Here is a 23,726-nt window from a genome sequence, read left to right as displayed (position 1 = left end):
ACCGGGTGCTAGACTGTGTGATACAATCAGTTGCAGAAAGTTTCATGCCGCTCAAGGATCACAGCAGCATATTTGGGATGTTGTAGGATGTTCCCAAACTCCTCACTGTACCTGAAGAAGACCTAAACCAGCAATGCAGGGCACTAGAGACCGTGTTGACACATGATGACATGTGCGATATTGATGCAAGTGATATAGGTGATGAACTGAAAGCCCTTTTCAGATACATTCAACAGGATCAACTCCAAAGGCTGTTCTGGAATATACATGCACAAATAAGATGACCACCCTCTTTCCAAATTCTTTTGTTGCTCTGTGCATACTTCTAACACTTCCTGTAACAGCTGCCAGTGGAGAACACAGCTTCTCCAAGCTGAAATTAGTAAAAACACATCTACGCTCCACAATGACCCAGGAGAGGCTAGTCGGCCTTGCAACCATCTCAATAGAGTATGAGTTGGCCTAGACTGTGGACCTTCAGGAAGCAGAAGCAGTTCAAGTCTCTGCAACCAAGAAGGCACGGAAGCACCACTTTGATTATTCAAACATCAAAATGCCAGTGTTAACTTTCAAATGCCTGAACAGCAAATGTAACTTTTCTTGTCTGCATAGTAAAGTGTACTGACAATTTTTGAACAAGGCATTTAAAGTTGTTAGTTCTCCTTTATTGGGGTAGGTAGCAGAGCAGTACCATGGGCGGAGTAGACCGGAAAGAAGGCAGAATTGAGACCTTTCAAAGTTTTGGCCCAAGCAAGGGGGCACGGGGGTGTCATTTGAGCTCCGCGCCTGATAGGGTGACCAGACAGCAAATGTGAAAAATCAGGACAGGGGGTGGGGGGTAATAGGAACCCATATAAGAAAAAGACCCAAAAATCGGCACTGGCCCTATAAAGTTGGGACATCTGGTCCCCCTAATGCCTGAGGTGCCAAAATGTTGTGGGCCGGCCCTGGCAGCAGGTGCAGTGTATTGAATAAAACAAACACATACAAAACAGGATGTGATTGAAGAGAATTAGTCATTAAACAAATTATTTCTCTTCTGTTTATCTTGATGGAGGTATTAAATCAGGAATCACAGACTCTGCGAGCCCCAAAGCTGTGGGAGAAAGGTGGCATAAATCCCAAGTTGGAATTAGACTTTCAACAAAGCAGAGAGCCGGAGGAGACAGACCTTCCCCAAGACAATGTCCTCTTATCGCCCTTTGTTCTATAGTGGCAGTGAACATGGTTAGAAGAGATTGGCACTGCCAGGTGAATGGGGCTTGTGAGAGTGAAGTATTTTCATTGTATTCTGCAGATAATATTGCTCAGATTCAAAAGGAGATGCCGAGTTAACTCGAGCTACACCTTATGCATTGCCCTAACTCGACTCCTGTCCACACAGAAAAACCCTTAAGATGTGCTGCTTATAACTCAAGTGAGCTGGCCCCTCGGGGCACAGGCTAAAGACTAAGTTAGCACAACTCACCAGCTAACGTGATCTTTCTGTAGTATGGATGCAAGCTAGCTGCACTTGAGTGCTTCTAATTCTCCAATGCCTTCCCACTCTTCCCCCTGTGTCCCAAGAAAGGACAGACAAGTTCTCCCACCATCCACTGGGAAAGAATCCATAGAGTGGCTCAGCTCACTGCTGTGCAAAGAGCCTTGGGATGAGCTCCTAAAAGTCTTAGTGCCCCACCTGAGTGAGTGCAGTGCCAGTTTGGACCCAGCAGGACCTTTGTTTATTCACAGTGTGGCTCTTCTCATGTGAGAGAGGCTGACTCAAGCGCAGTAACTGAGTGTAGAAAACTCAAGACAAAGCCTCAGCTCTTTCGGCTGACAGGGATCTATTCTACCACAGTGGTTCTCAACTGGGGGGTCTGTGGCCCTGTGGGTGACGGGTGTCACAAGCAGGCTTCAGAGGATCTGCCCAAATAAACCAGAGAGCATGGCTGGCCTTAGACTCGGAGGCTTCTCTATCAAGCCTTAAAACCCACAGATTGTGTTAATCACTCTTATTGATGGACCTGGCGATTCCACAGGCTACTGCCCACTACTTCCAACTGTAAGACAAACTTTAACTGTGACATCAGCAACATTAACATAAGCTTTCTAGAAATGTGAAGATACATGATCTATTCTTTTCGTGCGGGGGAAGTATGAAGTCAGAGTTAAGGTTTTGTGTTGCAGTTCAAGCTAAAGGCATTTTTTGTGTGTACTGTATTTCTTTATAGTGTTGCCTCTAGGCCCAAGTGGTTAGCAGTATTCGGGGCCTCTCCAGGTTGTTTCCATTAAGAGGAGAAATTGATTATAAATGTCCCATATTTCTTGGTACAATCTTGTTTACTTAAGAAGAAGGTGCACACAGCTCTGTTTCCCTGAACACAGTAGAAATGCAAACTTGCTTGTAGCCAGTCCTGTGCCCTAACAAAGGGCTTTTTCTTGGCTTCCTCCACAGCCACATTACCAAGGCTTCTCTGGGTTTCTGCTGGCTTCCTTATTCCTTTCGATAGTTATCTGCAACATAAATCCATTCCCCAGCGCCTGCATTTTTGCAATCAGTCCTAGGGTTCTCCTCAGCCTGCTTGTCTCACCTACTACTCAGGCCATGCTGGTCCATGCCTTGGGTGGTGGGTTCTGTTGTTTTTGCTCCCACTAAACCATGGGGTATTTAATTGCTCCCATATTTAGCCTAACTGAAAGGGTGCTTTGTCCACACCTGAACTTCAAAGGTGGCTATCAATGGACGGGACATATTTGACCTCCTTGTAGGAGGTGGAGAGAAGAAGAAACTGCAGTCGTAGGTGGGGAGGGAGAAAGAGCACAGATCCTAGCTCAGCTGCAAAGGCCTCCTTTGCCTTTCACAAAGATCGTCAGTCATGGGGATCCCCAGTGATTGAACGAAGGATCTCTTGTACCATGGGCCAATCATCAGGGAGAGAACTCCTGACTAAGGATGCGTGACATTAATGGTGGGGGCATTTACAGAGGTTATAGCTGCCCCCACCATTCCTTCTCTCCCATGGTCCTCCCAGATATTCCTGCTCCCCCAGTCCTTCCATAGCATAGGCCAGAAGGGCCTCTCCTTGTCCCCCAGTAACCTCCCTTTGCAGCTGGGGAGGTGTCCCATCAGCACTGGCCCCTCAGAGCAGGACATCCCTGCCCGCAAGCCACAGGAGAAGCTCTCGGAGAGCAGAACTGGCACCTGAGCTCTGGAAACCGCTTCAGGGACAAGTTTCCTCTCTCTCAATTTGACAAGGGGGCAGGAAGAAGAGGCATAAATCCCTGGAGCTGTGTCAAGAGCTGGAGGAAAGGACTGTGTGTCCATGGCTGAAGGTGGGAGGAGAATGGATGGAGATGTGGTTCTCTGCTCTCTCACACGGAACATGTCAGCCAGCACAGCTGAGCCATCGTGGGGTTCTGTTAATTTTCTGCTGTTAGATGCCTGCCCTAAATTACTGCCTCCCATCTGAATGAAGGCAAAGCAAGAGGGGCACTGTGCCCTCACCCTTGTCTGGACTTAGGGGATGTCTTCACGACCAAGCGTGGCAATGCTTTAACGTGGCTGTGTAGTCGCAGCACCAGCGCTGGAAAAGAGCTCTCCCAGTGCTGCAAAAAAACCCACCATGACCAGGGGAGTAGCTGCCAGTGCTGGGAGCATTTCCCCACCCTTGTGTCCCACCCAGCTACCAAGTGGCGGGAACTTTTACCAGCAGCGGAGGGTGGGGAACCCTGGTGGGCCAGCTTATATTCCATCTTAGTTCTGTTGAAGACTTGCCACTTTTAGGTCTGGAATCGAGTGACCAGAGAGATTGAAGTGTTCTCCAACCAGTTTTTGAATGTTATAATTCTTGACATCTGATTTGTGTCCATTTATCTTTTACGTAGAGACTGTCCAGTTTGGCCAATGTACACGGCAGAGGGGCATTGCTGGCACATGATGGCATATATCACATTGGTAGACGTGCAGATAAAGGAGCCTCTGATAGTGTGGCTGATGTGATTAGGCCCTATGATGGTGTCCCCTGGATAGATATGTGGACACAGTTGGCAACGGGCTTTGTTGCAAGGATAGGTTCCTGGGTTAGTGGTTCTGTGGTGTGGTGTGTGGTTGCTGGTGAGTATTTGCCTCAGATTGGGAGACTGTCTGTAGGCAAGGACTGGCCTGTCTCCCAAGATTTGTGAGAGTGATGGGTCGTCCCTCAGGATAGGTTGTAGATCCTTGATGATACGTTGGAGAGGTTTTAGTTGGGGGCTGAAGATGATGGCTAGTGCCGTTCTGTTATTTTCCTCATTGGGCCTGTCCTGTAGTAGGTGAAGTCTGGGTACTCTTCTGTCTCTGTCAATTTGTTTCTTCACTTCAGCAGGTGGGTATTGTAGTTGTAAGAATGCTTGGTAGAGATCTTGTAGGTGTTTGTCCCTGTCTGAGGGTTTGGAGCAAATACAGTTGTATTGTAGAGCTTGGCTGGAGACAATGGATCGTGTGGTGTGGTCTGGGTGAAAGCTGGAGGCATGTAGGTAGCGGTCAGTAGGTTTCTGGTATAGGGTGGTGTTTATGTGACCATCGCTTATTAGCACCGGAGTGTCCAGGAAGTGGATCTCTTGTGTGGACTGGTCCAGGCTGAGGTTGATGGTGGGATGGAAATTGTTGAAATCATGGTGGACTTCCTCAAGGGCTACTTTTCCATGGGTCCAGATGATGAAGATGTCATCAATATAGCGCAAGTAGAGTAGGGGCAATAGGGGACGAGAGCTGAGGAAACATTGTTCTAAGTCAGCCATAAAAATGTTTGCATACTGAGGGGCCATGTGGATACCAATAGCAGTGCCGCTGATCTGAAGGTATACATTGTCCCCAAATGTGAAATAGTTATGGGTGAGGACAAAGTCACAAAGTTCAGCCACCAGGTTGGCCGTGACATTATTGGGGATAATGTTCCTGATGGCTTGCAGTCCAGCTTCGTGTGGAATGTTGGTGTTGAGGGCTTCTACATCCATAGTGGCCAGGATGGTGTTTTCAGGAAGATCACCGATGGATTGTAGTTTCCTCAGGAAGTCAGTGGTGTCTCGAAGATAGCTGGGAGTGCTGGTAGCGTAGGGCCTGAGGAGGGAGTCTCCATAGCCAGACAATCCTGCTGTCAGGGTGCCAATGCCTCAGATGATGGGGCATCCAGGATTTCCAGTTTTATGGATCTTGGGTAGCAAATAGAATACCCCTGGTCAGGGTTCCAGGGCTGTGTCTGTGCGGATTTGTTCTTGTGCTTTTTCAGGGAGTTTCTTGAGCAAATGGTGTAGTTTCTTTTGGTAACTCTCAGTGGGATCAGAGGGTAATGGCTTGTAGAAAGTGGTGTTAGAGAGCTGCCGGGCAGCCTCTTGTTCATATTCTGACCTATTCCTGATGACAACAGCACCTCCTTTGTCAGCCTTTTTGATTATGATGTCAGAGTTATTTCTGAGGCTGTGGATGGCATTGTGTTCTGCACGGCTGAGGTTATGGGACAAGTGATGCTGCTTTTCAACAATTTCAGACCATGCACGTCGGCGGAAGCACTCTATGTAGAAGTCCAGTCTGTTGTTTCGACCTTCAGGAGGAGTCCACCTAGAATCCTTCTTTTTGTAGTGTTGGTAGGAAGGTCTCTGTGGATTAGTATGTTGTTCAGAGGTGTGTTGGAAATATTCCTTGAGTCGGAGACGTTGAAAATAGGATTCTAGGTCACCGCAGAACTGTATCATGTTCGTGGGGGTGGAGGGGCAGAAGGAGAGGCCCCGAGATAGGACAGATTCTTCTGCTGGGCTAAGCGTATAATTGGATAGATTAACAATATTGCCGGGTGGGTTAAGGGAACCATTGCTGTGGCCCCTTGTGGCATGTAGTAGTTTAGTGTCTTTTTTCTTTTGTAGACAAGCAAAGTGTGTGTTGTAAATGGCTTGTCGAGTTTTTGTAAATTCCAGCCACGAGGAAGTTTGTGTGGAGGGTTGTTTTTTTATGAGAGTATCCAGTTTTGAGAGCTCATTCTTAATCTTTCCCTGTTTGCTGTACAGGATGTTGATCAGGTGCTTCCACAGTTTCTTTGAGAGTGTGTGGCACAAGCTGTCAGCATAGTCTGTGTGGTATATAGATTGTAATGGATTTTTTACCTTCAGTCCTTTTGGTATGATGTCCATCTGTCTGCATTTGGAAAGGAAGATGATGTCTGTCTGTATCTGTACGAGTTTTTTCATGAATTTCTGATCTTCCAGTTTTGGACAGTTATCAGCTATCTCACTCCCGTATATGTCAACATGTGATAGAATCCATTCCAAAGTTAATTTATTGCCTCTCTCTCTGATCCTCCAAACCTCTTTATGCATTGCATTGATGAGAGCCTTCTGGTTTCTTCTAAAGGAACTGAGGATCGACACCTGTCAACAAAGATCACAACACTGGCCTCTATTTCTGCTCTGTTTATTTCTTGTGGTACCATGAGTATGTTCTCCACTAGGGTCCTGGATGAAGACATTCTTCATCCACAGCCACCATTCTTAAAGGATTTATTTGATGAACCATCAGTGTACCCATGAATCTGTTTGCCTTGTGACTGATACTGTTCAATGGGCTTTTCTACAATTTTCTTTAGGGTGGCCAACTCCGTATGTTCCTTTGAGCAAGGTTCCCAAAGGGAGAGATATTTATTAAAGTAAATAGATTCATGTGGAGGGATTAGTGGGTGTACATGTTGCTTCACACACTCTACCCTCATAGCATCATCAAGTGTTTCTGTTTCTCCAGTAGCCTTTGTGCACTTCTGGAAACAAGAGGATCTTTTCAGCCTTAAGTTGGTTTTCCAGTTTCTGAACAGACCTGAACAGTGATGACATTCAGATAGGGAATGAGATAATTTCCATACCAAAATAGCTATTCTTCTCTATGATTCTCAAGTGGTTGAACATCAAAAACTCTTTTTACAAATTGCTGTTGGAGTGGATCTTACACCTCCAGTTAGTGTGTGAATTGCAGATGACTACACAACATTGATCTTGGCAAAGTTACTGAGAGCACTATGTGACCAGACAGGTAAGAGTTATGCAAGTATTGGATGAGATATTGAGCAGCATGTTGTTTTCAGTGTTCAAACATGTGAACCCCAGTTGGTACCTGCAATACATTATAGAAGAGCCAATCTCTTCTTTGCTTTGGCTGCCAACTTTTTGACCTGTGGTCCAAACATGAGTACAGTGTCAATGTCACTCTAAGGTATAGCAGATTTTTCTCAACAGCAATACCTTCTCCAGCCAGTGTGAAGATTGGACTGTAGTTGAACCTCCTATAATTATGGTAAAGTAGGTGGACTTTGTTTTTGCTGGATTGAGCTTGAATTTATGTTGCGTTGCCCATCTAGTTACGATTTCTAAGTCCTCATTCAATCCATTCTCCATATATCTTTTTCAAGACCCATGGTATGAAGTGCAACATCGTCTGCATAGGTGTATTCAAATCATTTCAGGTAGTCTGACAGACCAGAGGAGAGCAGCAAAAAAACACCAGGACTTAATACTGAGCCCTGAAGAAATCCTGGCCTCCTTGTCTTTGAAGGAGTATAACTTAATCTTAGTGGGTTTTTTTCCTGTATGGTAGGAAACCTCTTATCCAGAGGTGCATTTTACCAAACTCCCATCTCACTGCCTATTACGCCAGACTCCATTAAATGTTGCACTGAGTTTAAAACAGACTCCTGTTGATGACTGCGGTGGCTTTTTCTGGAAGCCATTGCTAAGAGGCTGCCAGAAGGCCACCAGCAAGTCTGTCATTGAGTGCAAAGGCCCATAAGCCATTTGGGTAGGTTCTACCTTTCCTTTTTTAGAAGCCACCATAGAAGCCTTGACTGTACTGTTCTTTCCATTACATTGCAAAGGAGACTGGTTAAAGATATAAGCCAATAGCTGCCTGGAAAAGAGGGATCCTTGCCGGATTTCAGAGAAACAGTAACTGGTGATTTCCATCAATTTAGGTACCTTCCTTTTTTATGCTTGAGTAATTTCTGATGTCCAACAACCTGGCTCTAGCCTTCTTCCCAAAGTGCTTTAGCTCATGGTCACAGATGGGGTCCAGGCCAGGGGAATTGCTTGGTTCAAGCTTCTCTATTGCATCTTCTCGCTCAGGTATGAGAAAGATCTCTCTGAAGCCATGGTACTGAATTCTATAGGCACATATTTAAATGATCTTCGCCTTTCTTCCTAAATACTCCATCTTGCATGTTTTTGCAATGGCTCTATCCTCATCACCATATATGAGCCTGGTCATCTTGGCATAATGTTCGAACAGCGTACTCACAGACTTTGTCATCTAATGCTTCTACACTTCTAGTGTTCAAGATATTGGTGTTATTTAAATTATACGCCTTTGTCTGTCTGTTCTCAATTTGCTTCAATATCGTCCATCAATCTTTTCCTCTGTGATGATCCAGTCTTATTAAACTAAGCCAGCCCTTTGTTCAAGCAACTATTTACAGAGCTGCAGCACTTGGAGCTTAGCATTCGAGCCATGTGCACACAGACTGACCTGCTGGTGCTTTCTCCATACTCTTCCCTCCTGCAACTTGTGACCCTCCCTCTAAGTTCCATGCTGGTTGCTACAATTTCTAGTCATCTTTCAGCCTTTGTAACATTTGCGGATCTGTCTCCTGGGTAGAATATGCTGCTAGTGCGGGCCAGTAAGCTGACTACATATTCATCCTCACTTCCTGCCCCAGTGTGATGTACTGAGAAGAAAAGTGGTGACAAGAACACCATCAGGTGGAGTAGTAAACAAGGGAGGTGGAAAGAAGGAAGAGTTTATGCATTGCCTGAAGGACTGCAACTGAGCAGAGCTGGATGAATAATTGTTTTTTTGGTTTGGTGGTGGTTCCAAAAAAAATTAAAAAAACAATATTTAGTTTGCGTCAAACCAAATCTAAAATATTTTGAAATTTTTGGTGACTCAAAAAAGTTAATTTGGGGCCTGTTTCAGAGCAGGATTTCAAACTTGGCTTTCCCACATCCACTGGGCTATATGTTATGGGAGGACTGGGGGAGGGAACAGCAGCACCACCTCCTCCTTCTTCTCTGGCCATTTTATGAATGGCTGAAACCTCTCATATCAAAATTGCAATAATTTTAGGCCAACCAAAACCACATTTCTAGTTGAATACATGACCTGTCTGAAAGAATTTCCGTAGCTCTCCATAAGTGTGGCATTTCAGTTAGGATGACTGAGAGTGTGACAGTTGGGTCAAATCTGTGAAGGTTGCACCAGATAAATGGTGCTTCAGTACTCCAGCTACACGACCCCTGTAAGTGGTTGTCACTTATAAGGAGCATGCAGACCTCCATGATTTTTGTTTAATAATTGCAATCCCTTCACATTATGGCCCTAATACCAAAGTAAGAGTTCTACCTGAAAACATTTTCAGTTTAACAAAGTGTTTATGTTTTATTACCTTTCTGCAGAGAGACCAAAAGCCCTTCAGTACATCGAGTCAAAGTTAGAAATGGAGAAATACAGAAGCAGGAAACTAAAGCTGAGAGATGTCCTGGAAATCACACCAGAAAGTCTAAAGAACTGCCCTCCTCAGACAACAGGAGATTTACCTTGGCATTTCCTCAGGAAGCTCATGGCTCTGAATGGGATGGCAAGAAGCACAAGCCTTGAGCACAGGGCACCCACTGATCAAACACTAACTATGGACAAAGAGGAGCTGGATATTCCTGAAGATTTTTCTTTTCTCAGTGACACAGACACCAGTGATTCCCTGCACCCCCTTGATGTTCTCTGTGCCATTCTGCTTTCCTCAGACAGTTTCCTACAGCAGGAGATCCTGTCCAAAATGTCCATGTGCCAGTTTGCCCTCCCTCTGCTGCTACCTGCCCTCGACACCCCCAAGTGCACCCTACTGCTGTGGGCCATGAGGGACATTGTGAGGAAGTGGAGGCCGCACTCCCTGGCAGAGAGCAGAGGGTTCAGAGAGGAGAGCCTGGTGCTCACGTCAATGCCAACCATTTCCTTTGTGCGGATGGGGAGCTGCAGCTTCTCCAAGTCCCACCTCCTCAATGAGGTTCTCAGCCCCTCCCAGCAGCACCACAATTTCTTTGTCCACTGGGACATGGAGTCTGGGAACGTCCCACGGGCAATCGCAGATGGGCTGGTTGAGATTTCCTGGTATTTCCCTGGTGGGATGGGGAATTCAGATCTTTTCCCAGAACCTGTCGCGGTTACAAATCTGCTTGGAGATATTGAGTTGCATTGGGTGCAGTTTAGCTTTTTAACAGAGATCTCCTCAGCAGTGTTCATAGTTACTGAGAGCATCAGTGAGAGAGAATATGCGCTGTTATCATCTCTGCAGGGATCAGCCACTAAATACTGCTTCACTTCAATAATCAGGCTGGGAAAGCCAAGGAAACGCTGGAATTCCTGAAAAAGTTAGCCTCGATGCTGAAACTGAACAAGTCACATGTGTTGTGGAAAGGAGGTACCACAAACAAGGCACAATTTGTAAAAGTTCTGCAGTCTGCAATAGCAGCCATAATGAAATCTTCTCCCAAGAGAGTGAGTATAGAAGCCATGGCTGAGACAGCACGTCAATTAGGCATCCAGGTAGATGAGGATAACAAGGAATGTCAGACCCCAAACACATATGCAAAGGAAATCACTGCACAAATCAAAGATGTGGCAAAGTACAAGAGGGAAAAGCTGAGACTCCAAGGGGAGACATGGAGAAACTTGGCTGAAGTGGAAAAAGAGCTGTGCAGAATGAGAAAGCAAGGAGACACCCCACTTGAGAAATATAAATCTCAGCTGAAAAAGAAATTAATGGATTTACATGCTCAGCAGAATAAACATGACCTTACTGATGGTTTGATTACATTTATTACTGGAATAAGACTACTACCTCCCATGGAGAAACATTACTTCCTGAAATGGATGAAGTTTGGCCTGGATCACATTACTAGGGAGAATCTTTCTAAACTATGGGATCAATATAAAGAGAAATGCAAAAACTCAAAAGATGACCCCAAAATGTTTGCAGAGTTAGACAAATTAATCTCTGCCAGTTCCTTAGGAGTGCAGCATTTCATGTGTGAGTTGGGGCAGTTTTATGAAGCGGAATGCTCAATGGTTAAAGAAGGTAAAATGGCAGAAAGCCAAAGGCAATTCACCCATCTCCCAGGCATAGCAGCTGACCTCATGCTGGAAGGGTTTCCCATGGAGATCATTGATGGAGACGTTTCCAACATCTCACTGCAGTGGGTAACAGATGTTCTGAGTCAGCTTCACGCCAAGCTGGGGGGAAGGTCCAAAATCCTGGTTCTGACGGTGCTGGGAGTACAGAGCACTGGGAAATCCACCCTCCTCAATACCATGTTCGGCCTGCAGTTTGCAGTGAGCAGTGGCCGATGTACACGAGGAGCCTTCACGTTACTCATTAAAGTGGCAGAGAACTTTCAGCAAGAACTGGGCCGTGATTTCATCCTGGTGATAGACACAGAAGGCTTGAAAGCCCCCGAACTGGCCAAGCTGGAGGATAGTTATCAACATGACAATGAGCTGGCCACCCTGGTGATTGGACTGAGTGACATAACGATTCTTAACATGGCCATGGAGAATGCCACTGGAATGAAAGATGTTCTGCAAATTGTGGTCCATGCATTTCTCAGAATGGAGAAAATCGGGAAAAAAACCAACTCCCAGTTTGTGCATCAGAACGTCAGTGATGTGTCTGCACATGAACAAAACATGAGGGACAGGAAACACCTCCTGGAACAGTTGAATGAAATGACCAAAGCTGCAGCCAACATGGAAAAGAAATGCAAAGAGATGAACTTTTCTGATATTATGGATTATGATCTGGAAAAACACAATTGGTACATTCCTGCTCTGTGGCACGGAGTCCCCCCCGTGGCTCCAGTGAATTTGGGATACAGTCAAAAGGTTTATGAATTAAAGAAATATTTGTTTGAATTTCTGAAAGATTGTTCACAAGAGAGAACTCCTAATGACATTCCCCTATTTCTTGCATGGGTGAGGAGCCTTTGGAATGCTGTAAAACATGAGAACTTCATTTTCAGCTTTAGAAACAGCCTTGTTGCTGAAGCCTATAACCAGCTGTCTGTGAAGTATGCAGAGTGGGAATGGGGTTTTCGGAAGGAGATACATTTCTGGGTATCTGAAAAGGAAACTTTTATCCAAAATCAGCCACCAGATAAACTAGACACTAATGTTTCAATCAGACTAAAGAGTGAGGCACAGGAAAAACTGAGGCAAGAAGCAGAGAAGATTTTGAATCATTTACAACAGTATTTTGAAAGTGGAACAGCAAATCTGCACCTGATAGAAAAGTACAAAGAAGATTTTAGAAGAAGTGCCAATAGTCTCAGGAATGAACTGGAGAGTTATTCATTCAGCAAGTGGCAAGAAGCGATTCATATTAAAAAAGGCCAACACAAAACAGATGCTATGCTGTCAAAGTACAAGAGAAAAATTGAAGAGAAAGTGGATGGGCTTCTGAACCATTGCAGGAAAAGCAACTGCAAATTAAATAATGATGAACTGGAGAAGAAATTTGAGAACATGTGGACAGAAACATTGTCAGAATTATCACTTATTCCTTTATAGCGATGCAACATATTTGAAGATGTGGAGTTCCAGCTGAGAAGAGACCTAGCGGACAGGGGCAGTGCAGTCTGGAAGATGTTACAGGATGCCAAAAGCTTGTGTGCTTATTAAACAAAAAATTTCAAAATGAAAAAGGAATACTTAGACTTAAAAGTGTTCAGAGGTTACAAACTATAAATATCAGGTGTGAAAGAATTCTTGACACAGGAATGCTGGCATAAAACAGAGGCTTTAGCTAAATCTTTAATAGAAGAGTGCAATAGTTACGCTGATGGAAAAGTAAATGGCAAAGCAGATTATGATGAAACTTATTGCAGAGAGTTGTTGCGGATGATTAACGAGTGGCTTCAGCAGGCTGATGTTCAAAACCTTCACACCACCGCCTGCTTTGCAGTTGACCTGAAGCTTCACATTTTGGGGGATGAAGCTCGTGCATTTCAGACGATGCATGAAGAATTCATTAAAGAAAATGATCCTCTGCAGCGTCTGGGGAAACTGAAACCTCAGTATCTCTCCACGTTCAAAGCTCTGTACTTAGAGAAGATGAGTGTCAGGACAGGGCCTGGAATTTCTGTGATCAGTGTCTGAGACCTGCCCTGGTGGACTATGTGAACAAGAGACTTGGGACAGAAATCGTGGATGACATTCTCAGCAGTGAACGGTCTGTTGAGTACAGCACCCGGAGATTTTTCCAATTCTTTGTTCTGAAGCAGCTGTTGGAAGAAAATGACTTTAACACTTATGTGCAATACACAAGGAATTATGTAGATTTTATCAAAACCTGGATACAGAGACACTTGTTAATGCTCTACAAAGAGAAGGCGAGATTGGGAGATTTGGAGAAAAGGATTTTCTCCCCAATAATTAATAAATTCAGCCATGTTCTGAAATACTCCAAAGGTGAGAGGACTAAGACAGTCTCTGCCTTTTTAGACAATTTGTGTGAAAAGCTGCAGCAGGATCTAGTCATTCCCAGGGATAGCTTAGAAGTGACAATGTTTAAAAACACAGCAAGTGCAGACCAATTTTCAGCTTTTATAGAACAGTTTATTCCTGATCTGGAAAAACAAATTTTATCCACTTTTGAAAATCTGGAAATTCAGTCAAAACTCTCAAAACTTGCAATGAAGCCTCAGGATGAAATCTTCAAGCGAGTGTTTGGCTGTGGGAAGCAGTGTCCGTTCTTTAAAGTCCCCTGTGAAGCAGGAGCTCCTGCGCATAACGAGCATTTTGCTTCAGTGCACCTACCTGAAGGATTAGGGGCATATCGGTGGAATAAAACAAGAGTACTTGTCTCTGATATATGCTCCTCTTCTGTGGATTCAAATAAAACATTCAGATGTTTGGAGACAAAAGGGGAGTTTCATCCTTACAAAGATTATGGCAAATTTTTTCCAGACTGTTTTATCCAGCCAGATCCCAGCATCACAGCTTCCGATTTCTGGAAGTTTGTTTTCAAGGAATTCAATCACCAGTTTGCTAAGGAGTTTGATGCTCTCCCTGCCGATCTCCCTGACGACTGGGGTGAAATAACCAAAGAACAGGCACTGGAGAGCCTAAAGGAAGCCTTTACATTGAAATCAAAAACAGGCTGAGAAACTCTTTTGTGAATGGAGAATTACAGAAGTTAATTCCCTTAAATGTAATGGTGATTCTTTTTTAATATCAGACACAGGTTGCAGCTTCCAAACAGATAAAGAAACAATGCTATTTCACGTTTCACATCACATCACATTTCACATCACATATCGATGTATGGCAAAATTAAAGAAGGAGGGAAAGACCCAGATGTGGAGATTCTGCACCTCTGTCTTCAGGAGCAAATTGCCAAAATCCCAATTTGTCCTCACCACTGCATTTTGCTGATACAGTGGTACCATCCAGTGACCTGCAAACCTTTCCCACATGAGTGTTCCCTCCAAGAGCCCCCGAATACCAGCCATCCACTTCTGCTACTTAGAGGATCAATATCCTGTGCTTTTATGGCTAATCTGACACCAAACAGCCTGGCCCTGATGCTCGCCTTCTCTGGGGTAACACATGGGCGGGAAAAAGTACTTCAGAAACACCAATGAGGGAGGTTTGCAGCATAATGTAATGGGGAAGGGAGGGATGCAGCCGGCAACCCCAAAAGACCCTGAGGTTTCAAAGGGAATCCCCACAAACCCAACAGACACTGAGGCTCCATGGGAAACCCACCCCATCCCTGGGAATGGTCTTTCCCTCTGCTCTGCTCACTGCCCCGCACACATCTCTCATCCAGGGTAGTAAGGCTAAGAAGCCATGGTGCATTGGCTATTTGCCCTGTGATTGCCTGCTACCCTTCTGCATGGGGGTGCTGTGGGGAGAAGCCAGGGAAGGCAGTTAGTGGTGCTAAGAAATCTGTGGTCCCAGCTGGAATGTCACATACTGCCTTTTTGGCTAATGCTTGCCTGGGTTTCCTCCTCCCTGCTCGCATGGCATGGTTTGGCCCAGCTCTGTCTGTAACATCCAAATGGATCCTTCTGGATGAAAGTGTCTATAAAGATGTGAATGAACATTTCAGTAATTCCTGTTGTATCCAAACGTGATTTTAAAATTGCTTTAAGTGAGCTGTGACAGCCAAGGCTGAGCTTCACTGCCCTCACTTTCACTGACGTATAAATGCCGATGATTTGACTATTTACTGTCCTACGATTTTTGCCTGATCTCATTTGCTTGTTAGCCAGATACTGTATAAGCCCCAGTTCAGGCCAACCAGGAGCTTCATAAAATGAAATTCTAAAATGCCATGTTTGACTGACGTTGATGTACTTTGTGTATAAATGATCAAGAATTTTCAAAGAAAATTAAATGAGAAATGGTTTACAGGAGTGTGAGACGAGGTTTTGAGAGAGGAGCATCCTAAGTACAATTATCTTTTCCTATTGATTTTCTGTGAGTAAATGTTGCCCCAGGTAGCTGCCATAGATAAAGTTTAAAACTGATTCTTATTTTTATTCTCCTTTTGAGGATAACATGGATAAAAGAGACATTTAAGTGCGCATTGTTAGACAAATAAATATATACGTGTGCCCACAAGATATATAGCGCAGCCCTCCACATTTCTGTCTAGCCCACCTCAGTATCCACCATGGGGAAGAGGCTGCCCCTGTGCATCCGTACTGAGCTTTGCTGGCTATTGATGAGAGAAATTTTCTCCATTTACGCTCGGGGGATGGGCAAGGAAGGGAAGTGGTGGATGCTGCCCTCTCCAAGGGATAAAAAAAAAGGCCTAGAAATGTCACTTTTTGGCCAGGCATGCGATGCCCTTACACTCCGCTTGGTGCCATTTCTCTGTCTGTCTCTCTGTCTGTAATGGGATAACTTTTAAATGCCTCATCTGATCAATTCCAAAATTTCAGGTGGTGCCCTGGGCACCAATGGCCAGAACCCTTTTGATTTGAGGGGAAATCAGTCAACTGAATATGAGGGACAAATGAAGTTCCTGGCATCCCAGTGGAGTTTAAGATGTTGGCCACCTGAATGACTCATCTCCCAGAAAAAAACAACATGGAGGAGGGATGGAAGAGGGAATGGGGATGTATCGATGGGAGAATAGGGGCATGCACACAGCCCATGGCATGGGGGGGGAGAATGCGGGACCCTGGTGTGAAGGGCTCACATAACTCCTGGTGGCAGGTGTGATGCTGACAAAGCCAGGCCAGAGCCATAGGCCCATTCACTTGTGTGTGACTATCAAAGGAGTGAAATGTATTAGTATATATTCAGGCCAATTCACTTGTGTGTTAATAGAGATCAGAGGAGATGTTAATTGCATTGTTTTTGCCTAACTAGATCTTGTTGTTTACTATTACATTACATTTACATTACGCATGCCTGGTAATTAAATAGACCTAGATCAAAGTGTGTGTTAATCTAAGAGTGTATTCAGATGTTAGAACTTCATGAAACGAATGGAATGTTACTTGTATTCTTTTCATGTATCTATTCTTATTATAATGTAAAGGCAGGCAGTTATATTATGTCTAAGCGTGTAATTAAATAGCTCATTGAATGCAAATGAAGAGTGCTAAATTCAAAGCAATTGGCCATTGTGTGAGTAAGAACATGTCTCTGACTGTTGTGTGGAGAAGAAGCTATAAGTACTGATTCAAAGGAAGATCCTTTATCTCTGGACTGTTTGGATTCTAACAGGGTGGAATAACTAAACAAGAAGACGGAGATCCCCAGAGCTATTCTGGCTGGCCCTGAACTGGCAGATTACTACATCCCTGTTATCCTTTGGGGTTCACAAACTTTGACTCACCTGTTAATGTAATTTACCTGCTTTAACCTCTCAATAACACATTTATTTTTCTCAGCTAATAAACCTATAGTTAGTTCACTATAGCATTGGCTACCAGTGTTGTCCTTGGTGTAAGATCCAGAGTACCAATTGATGAGGGGGAAGTGACTGGTTTCTTGGAACTGGGAAGAACCTGATGTGGTGTGATTTTTGGTTTATGTGACCGTTATCACTAAGTGCAGTTTGTTTGCGTGGTGAGATGGGCTGGAGAGCTTAAGGAGACTGTCTGTAACTCCATGGTAAGACTAGTCCAGTGATCCAGGAATTTATATTTGTTGCTGGTTTGGTGAAATGTAATTATAAATAGGGTGACCAGATGTCCAGTTTTTAAAGGGACAATCCCGTATTTAAGCTGTCCTGACTTTTTCTTAAAAACGGGCAAACTATCCCATATTTTCAGTCTCCCCGCATGCATCAGTACTAATGAGTCCTGCTGCTGGCCGGATCCTTGCTCGCGAGACATCCTCCCACCAGTGCGGGCGGGGTGGGGGGGTCCAGTGACCAGTGATGGGGGTGGGGATCCATAGCTGGTGGCAGGGATAAGATGCAGTGCGCAGGGCCAGCTGCTCCCCCTGCTGGTCTGTCAGTGCAGCCCCTGCTGCAAGCCGGCTCTCGACCAGCAGGGCCCTGCTCCCGGTCCCGTTTCTGGCCAGCCCTAGCTGTGTGCTGTGAGCTGCAGTGGCTGGAGAGTGAGGGCAGGTACCAGGCAGTGGCTGATTATAGGTCACTTCTGCTGCTCACCCATCGGCCCTTTACATGCTCCTCCTCTCACTGTCCTCTCCCTGCTTTGCCCCTTCACCTCCACAAGTCCTGCTGCTCCTCTATATCACCCCCCCCGCCCCCAGCAGGACACATCCCATTCCCAGCGCTGTGCGGAGAACCAGCTCCTGTTCGGAATACTACACTTATCAATAGTCTGGCCGGCAGACTCCTTCCTTCCCCCACTGCCTCTGCCTGGGCCAGCACCCCGGGAAAGCCCAAGACCCTCCGGCCCGGGACTCTGGCCAGGAGGAGCGGAGCCCTGTGTGTGCCAAAGCCCTGTGCAATGCATGCATGGGGAAGCCGCTAGGCTCTGGACTGGGGTGGGAAACAATTTCCAGCCTGTTCCCAACCTGACCCTGCAGGCTTCACCGCAGCCCCCGGACAGGGGCTTAGTACCCTCTTTGCCCACCCCACCCCCTGCGCTGGGTCCAGCCCCCAGGGAGCGTGGGGCTGCTCTATCCCCTAGGCACCCTCCCCTGCTGAGCGACCTCTCTGGCCGGGTTCTCTGAAGCCTCTGCAATCAGGTTACCTGGGCCCTGGTGCACAGTGCATTCTTAAGGCTTAACCCCTTCCTTCCCACGCTGTAGCCGGGGGGGGGACAGAAGGCATCTAGGTTATGTTGGTGGCCAGCAGAAGCATGGAGGTCTTAGCTGATTTATGATACTGTGTGGGCAGGAAGGGACAAGCTGCTTCCAGCCATGGTGGGGGGAACAAGATGAGATGAGCTCTGCAAAGACAGGGGCCAGGTCATCACTTCCCCTCTACTCCTCCCCTGCGGCTGGAAGCCGCTCCTATCCCTTCCCTCCTGCACAGTGCCAAAAGGCTGCTGGTGGCCACATGCCACATTTTGGTATAAGCCCTGGCAGAAATGGGGGGAGGCATGTGACCCTGCGTGCCCCCATCCATGTGTTGCCTTGGTAAGATGTGGCACCAGGTACCAGGAGAGGCAGGTCTGACCCGGGGGCCCAGCCAGGTGTGGAGGGCAAAGAGCACCAGGCAGGGAAAGGGTCGAGTCCGTCAGTCACACACACATACACCCATGTGAGAGAGGTGTATGGGCGTGTGTGTGTGTGAGACACCTCACCCTGCATGTGTGGGAAGGTGTGTGGGGGGGTGTCACACACCCCTAAATGGGAACCCTAAAGCCTTCAAGATAAGAAGGTAAATAAAAAGAATCCAACTAGGCAGTATTTCTTTTTAATGGAGGCTCAGTCAACTTGATGTTAATTTGAAGGTTTGTACTGCATAGTTCTGATTGATTGCCAGTGAACTCACGAGTAATTTTACGAGGTGTTCATATCCAGCATAGGGAAATATGGTCACCCTAATTATAAAACACACCACCATGTTGGTCTCTCTGCCCTATTTTCTGACAGTCTGCCCTGAGATTGGAACTCACAGTTGTGAGCCACTCCAGACAGCATGAAATTAGGAGAACCTGGGATAGGGGGAAGGGGGCACATAGAACCCCTAGCATGGAGGGAAGTTGGGAATGGGGGGCAGACAGAGCTCCTGGACTGAGAGTGAAGGGAGGCCCTGGTTTAGAGGGAGGGAGTAATGGAGGGCACACAGAGCTCCTGGTGGGGGGAAGACTAGGGAACCCTGGTATGGAAGGAGTGAAGGAGAATGTGTGGGGGGGTAGGGGAATGGGAGCACATTCAGAACTCCTGCTATTGGGGGAGGAATGGGGGGAGTGAGGAATGGGGTACACAAAGCCCCTGGTATGGGGGGAATGGGAGTCACAGAGAGCTGCTGTCATTGGAGGGGAAAACGGGGGAGGGGGTTAGTATGGGAGGAGGAGGGACTTTGGGGGGCACACAGAGCCCCTGAAATTGAGGGGCATGGGAGCGTGGCATGCAGGAAACTTGTGGGTGGTGTTGGGAACACTGGGGCATGGCCACTAGGTAACTCGAGGGGATGGAAGACCACGAGTGTCGATGAAGCCCCCTCGCACTAGGCCCCGGTGTCCTTGCCCCCCCCCCCCCCCCGCCTGGAGGCACACACAGCAGTTATGCTGAGAATCTGCAACAGTATGTTGCAGAGTCAGACTGCCTGAAACTAAGCAAGGCCAAACAGGGTAGATATGGAAGAACAATGCTGAATAAAGCAGCTTTATGTATAGTTTAACAAATGATACAGAGAATCAGGGAACTAGCTGGGAACTGGATTGGCTGGCTATATGGATACTTGGAGCAGCTTGCTATTGGATAAGTATGCTGGGAAAAAGGATGTATAAAAGCCTGTGTAACTTCCTGCTCTGTGGTGCAGGATTTGAGATTTTATTCTCCCTGTACCTTTTTGCAGCTGCAAATAAACTTTTCTGCTTCTCCACCCCGTTGTGATTATTGGGTGTAGCACACCGGGTAACGAACCACTCAAGCTGTTGTTCAGCCTCTCGGCACTGGGTGCCGGCAACAGTTTTTGGCGTCCCTGGGTGGGCGACGAGGCTGCAATTTAGCCTTGCCCGGACCCCTCCTGGAGGTCGAGGATTGCGGCGAGAACCGACGCCCAGGGCGCACCGGTGAGTTCATCGGGGGCCTCGGAGGAGACGCGATTTGATCGACCCCAGAGGGCACAACGGTGCAACGCACTCATATAGTGGAGAAGCTGTTGTGGACGGCGGTGAAGAACCGGTCCCTTAGACATGGGGGAGGAGCAGCTGCAGGCCACGGTGAAGAACCGGTTCCTTGGATAAGGTAGGAACCTTTTAAAATCCGGATTATATGCTCTGTTGGAACCTGGGGACGCCCAGAGTTACCCTGTAGGTATGGGACAGGGACAGAGCTCAGAGGTTAGGGCATGGTGTACGCCCCTAGAGTGCATTCTAGCAAACTGGAAGGTATTTGGTGCGGATCCGATGACTAAGAGCCAATTAAAACGATTCTGTACAGTTGACTGGCCTCAATATCAACTAGAGGACCAGGAGTGGTGGCCACCAGGAGGGTCAATTAATTACAACACGATCCTTCAGTTACTCCTGTTCTGTCAGAGAACAAGGAAATGGAATGAACATATGTATGCGCATTTGTTTCTGACTTTATGTACTTGACCAGATATTTTACAGCACTGTAATCTGACTCCGACTGGTTCGGTAGCAGCTAATGTTAGTCCCCAGACCCCCACCCCCACTGTAATGGCAGAGCCGGTGTCCCCTTCGGCCCCCACACTCCCACCTTATAAGGGTAGGATGCCTCGGGTTACAGAGATTGCCCCCTCAGTGGGACTCTATCCTTTGCTTACTGAGACTGTTGTGGCTTGCCCAGGGGCAGACGGACGTCAGGCTACAACTATGCAAGTTTACATCCATGTGCCATTCAATCCAATAGACTTAGCAGCTTTTAAAACACAGGCTGGGGAATTCTCAACGAACCCAAACAGGTTTATTTCAGTCTTTGAGGGGTGCCTCAGTAGTCACAAGCCGATTGAGACGACTGTAATATCCTCCTGAAAACCCTGTTGTCTGAGGTGGAGAGGGATCAGGTTACAGCTAAGGCAAGGGGAGCGTCAGCGTTCAAGCGAAAAAAAAGAAAGGAATCTATCTGTCAAGTTCCTACCCCAAGTAACCGTAAGCGGCTCAGGGCATTTCTGGGTATGGCAGGCTTTTGCAGGATATGGATCCCAGAGTTTGGACTGTGGGCTAAACCCCTGTACGACTGTGTAAAAGGAGCAGATCATGACCCCTTCTATTGGACCCCAGAGGCTGACAGGGCATTTAAAATCCTGAAAAGAAAATTGATGGAAGCCCCGGCTCTGGGCCTGCCGGATCTCTCTAAGCCGTTTCAGTTGTATGTACATGAACGAAGGGGGGTGGTCCTAGGAGTGCTCACACAGCTGTTAGGAGCATGGAAGCGTCCTGTGGCTTATTTTTCTAAGCAATTGGATCAGGTTGCAAAGGGTTGGCCGGCATGTTTATGGGCGGTCGCAGCTACTGTCCTATTGCTTGAGGAAGCCGAGAAGCTAACATTGGGAGGGGTTATGCAAATCTATACTCCCCATATGGTCCGAGCCTTATTGGATGCAAAGGGAGGGCTTTGGCTCACCCAGGCTCGGATTGCTCGGTACCAGGCTAAGCTGTTAGAGAACTCTGAAGTCACCTTACAGCCTTGCCCCTCCCTTAACCCAGCCACTCTCTTGCCAGAAACAGAGGAACAGAAACATGACTGTTTAGAGATCATAGATGTCCAGTACTCCAGCCGTCCGGATTTAAAGGATGTACCCCTCCCAAATGCAGATTATGAGTGGTACACTGATGGTAGCAGTACTGTAATAGATGGGCAAAGGAGGGCGGGTTATGCTGTTGTGACCCTCCATGACACTGTGGAAGCTGAAGGTTTGCCTGCTGGGACCTCTGCCCAGCTTGCTGAACTAATAGCCCTGACCTGTGCACTTGAACTGTCAAAAGGAAAGCGGGTCAACATTTTTACTGATTCAACGTATGCTTTTGGTGTGCTGCATGCTCATGCTGGCCTATGAAAGCAAAGGGAAATGCTGACAGCCCAAGGCTCCCCAGTCAAGTACGGGCCCCAAATCCTCCGGCTCCTAGAAGCCGTACAACTCCCCTCGGAAGTGGCGGTGGTACACTGTAAAGCCCATCAAAGGGAGGATCAAGATGTGGCCAGAGGTAACGCCCGGGCAGATAGAGAGGCTAAGCATGCTGCCACCCTGCCATCCCCTCAGGCTGAGAACGCCCATATGCATGCCCTTATCCCATCAGTAGGGGAGCTTCCAACCCCTCAGTACTCTGGGGAGGAGAGACAGCTAACTGACAAACTCAGTCTCCGGGAAAAGGAGGGATGGCTCCATTCCCCAGAAGGGAAGGTCCTCTTACCAAAGGGCCTAATCCGGCCAGTGCTGCAAAAACTACATCAAACCACTCATGCTGGCAGGGAAGCACTTATCCAGCTAATGGGAAAATACTTTATCACTTCCGGACTCCGACCCCTGGCTGCCCAGGTACAAGCGGACTGCTTAGTCTGCCAAAAGAATAACCCCCGACCGGGACATCCTGTGCCACCACCTGCTCTAGAACCCACTCTGGGCCCCAGACAAGTGTGACAAATAGACTTTACTGAGTTTCCCCGGACTCAAGGGTTCAAATATCTCCTTGTTATAGTGGATCGGTTCAGCGGATGGCCAGAAGCCTTCCCATGCCGTAACTGCACTGCCAGGACAGTGGCCCTCAAGTTTGTTAAGGAGATCATTCCTCGCTTTGGACTCCCCCTGTGGATGGAATCTGACAACGGGACACACTTCACGTCAAAAATCATTCAAAGCATCTCACATGCCTTACAGATCCCCTGGAAACTCCATACGCCCTGGAGACCGCAAGCCAGTGGGGTAGTGGAGCGGACCAATCAGACCCTTAAACGGCATCTCTCAAAAGTGTGCCAAGAAGCCTCACTGCGATGGCCTGATGCTTTGCCCCTCATCCTACTCCGTATCCGCGTTCTCCCAAAGGGTAGATTAGGGCTCAGTCCCTTTGAAATTATGTTTGGAAGGGCATGGCCTATGAATGGCACCCCGGTTCTGTCAGGGGAATGGGAGTTGGGTAATGTTTTTTTGTCACAGTATATGTGTTCCCTGTCTGCTGTTCTCTTGTCTCTTCACAGGTATACCAAGGATTCCCAGCCTCTCCCCTTGGACTCTCCCGTTCACTCCTTACAGCCCGGTGACTCTGTGCTTGTTCGCACCTGGAAAGACGAGCCTCTCCAGGAAAAGTGGAAAGGACCCTATACCGTCCTGCTGATCTCCCATACAGCGGCAAAGATCGAGGGACACAAAAACTGGATCCATCACTCTCGTCTGAAGGCAGTAACCGCCCCCTCGTCAGCAGAACAGTGGACCGTCCAACCTGCTGACTCCTCATCCAGTGAAATCTCGGGCTAAAGCTACTGTTTAAAAGACACAAATAGCGGGCACCTTAATGCTAAAATGGGCCCACCCAGGTACTGGAGACCCTGGGTTGGGAAGACTCTGGTAATAATTAATTGGGTAACATTGTTATTCTCTGTATTGGTATTTCCAAACCGT

At 46.9% G+C, this 23,726-nt stretch overlaps 1 pseudogene across 1 annotated transcript in view; it reads left to right on the top strand.

The window, feature by feature from the left end:
* The first annotated feature begins 9,506 nt into the window (after window positions 1-9,506).
* LOC311522765 (interferon-induced very large GTPase 1-like) overlaps window positions 9,507-23,726 on the top strand; it is a 52,128-nt pseudogene continuing 37,908 nt past the window's right edge. Inside the window, exon 1 of the transcript in view lies at window positions 9,507-13,428. The product of the transcript in view is annotated as an interferon-induced very large GTPase 1-like (transcript). The remainder of the gene's footprint in view (window positions 13,429-23,726) is intronic.

Source organism: Lepidochelys olivacea (genome assembly GCF_965140295.1).
Source record: "Lepidochelys olivacea isolate rLepOli2 genome assembly, chromosome: 6".
Taxonomy (NCBI): domain Eukaryota; kingdom Metazoa; phylum Chordata; order Testudines; family Cheloniidae; genus Lepidochelys; species Lepidochelys olivacea.
Note: the sequence above shows the minus strand (reverse complement) of the source record. Positions and strands in the feature narration are given on the sequence as shown.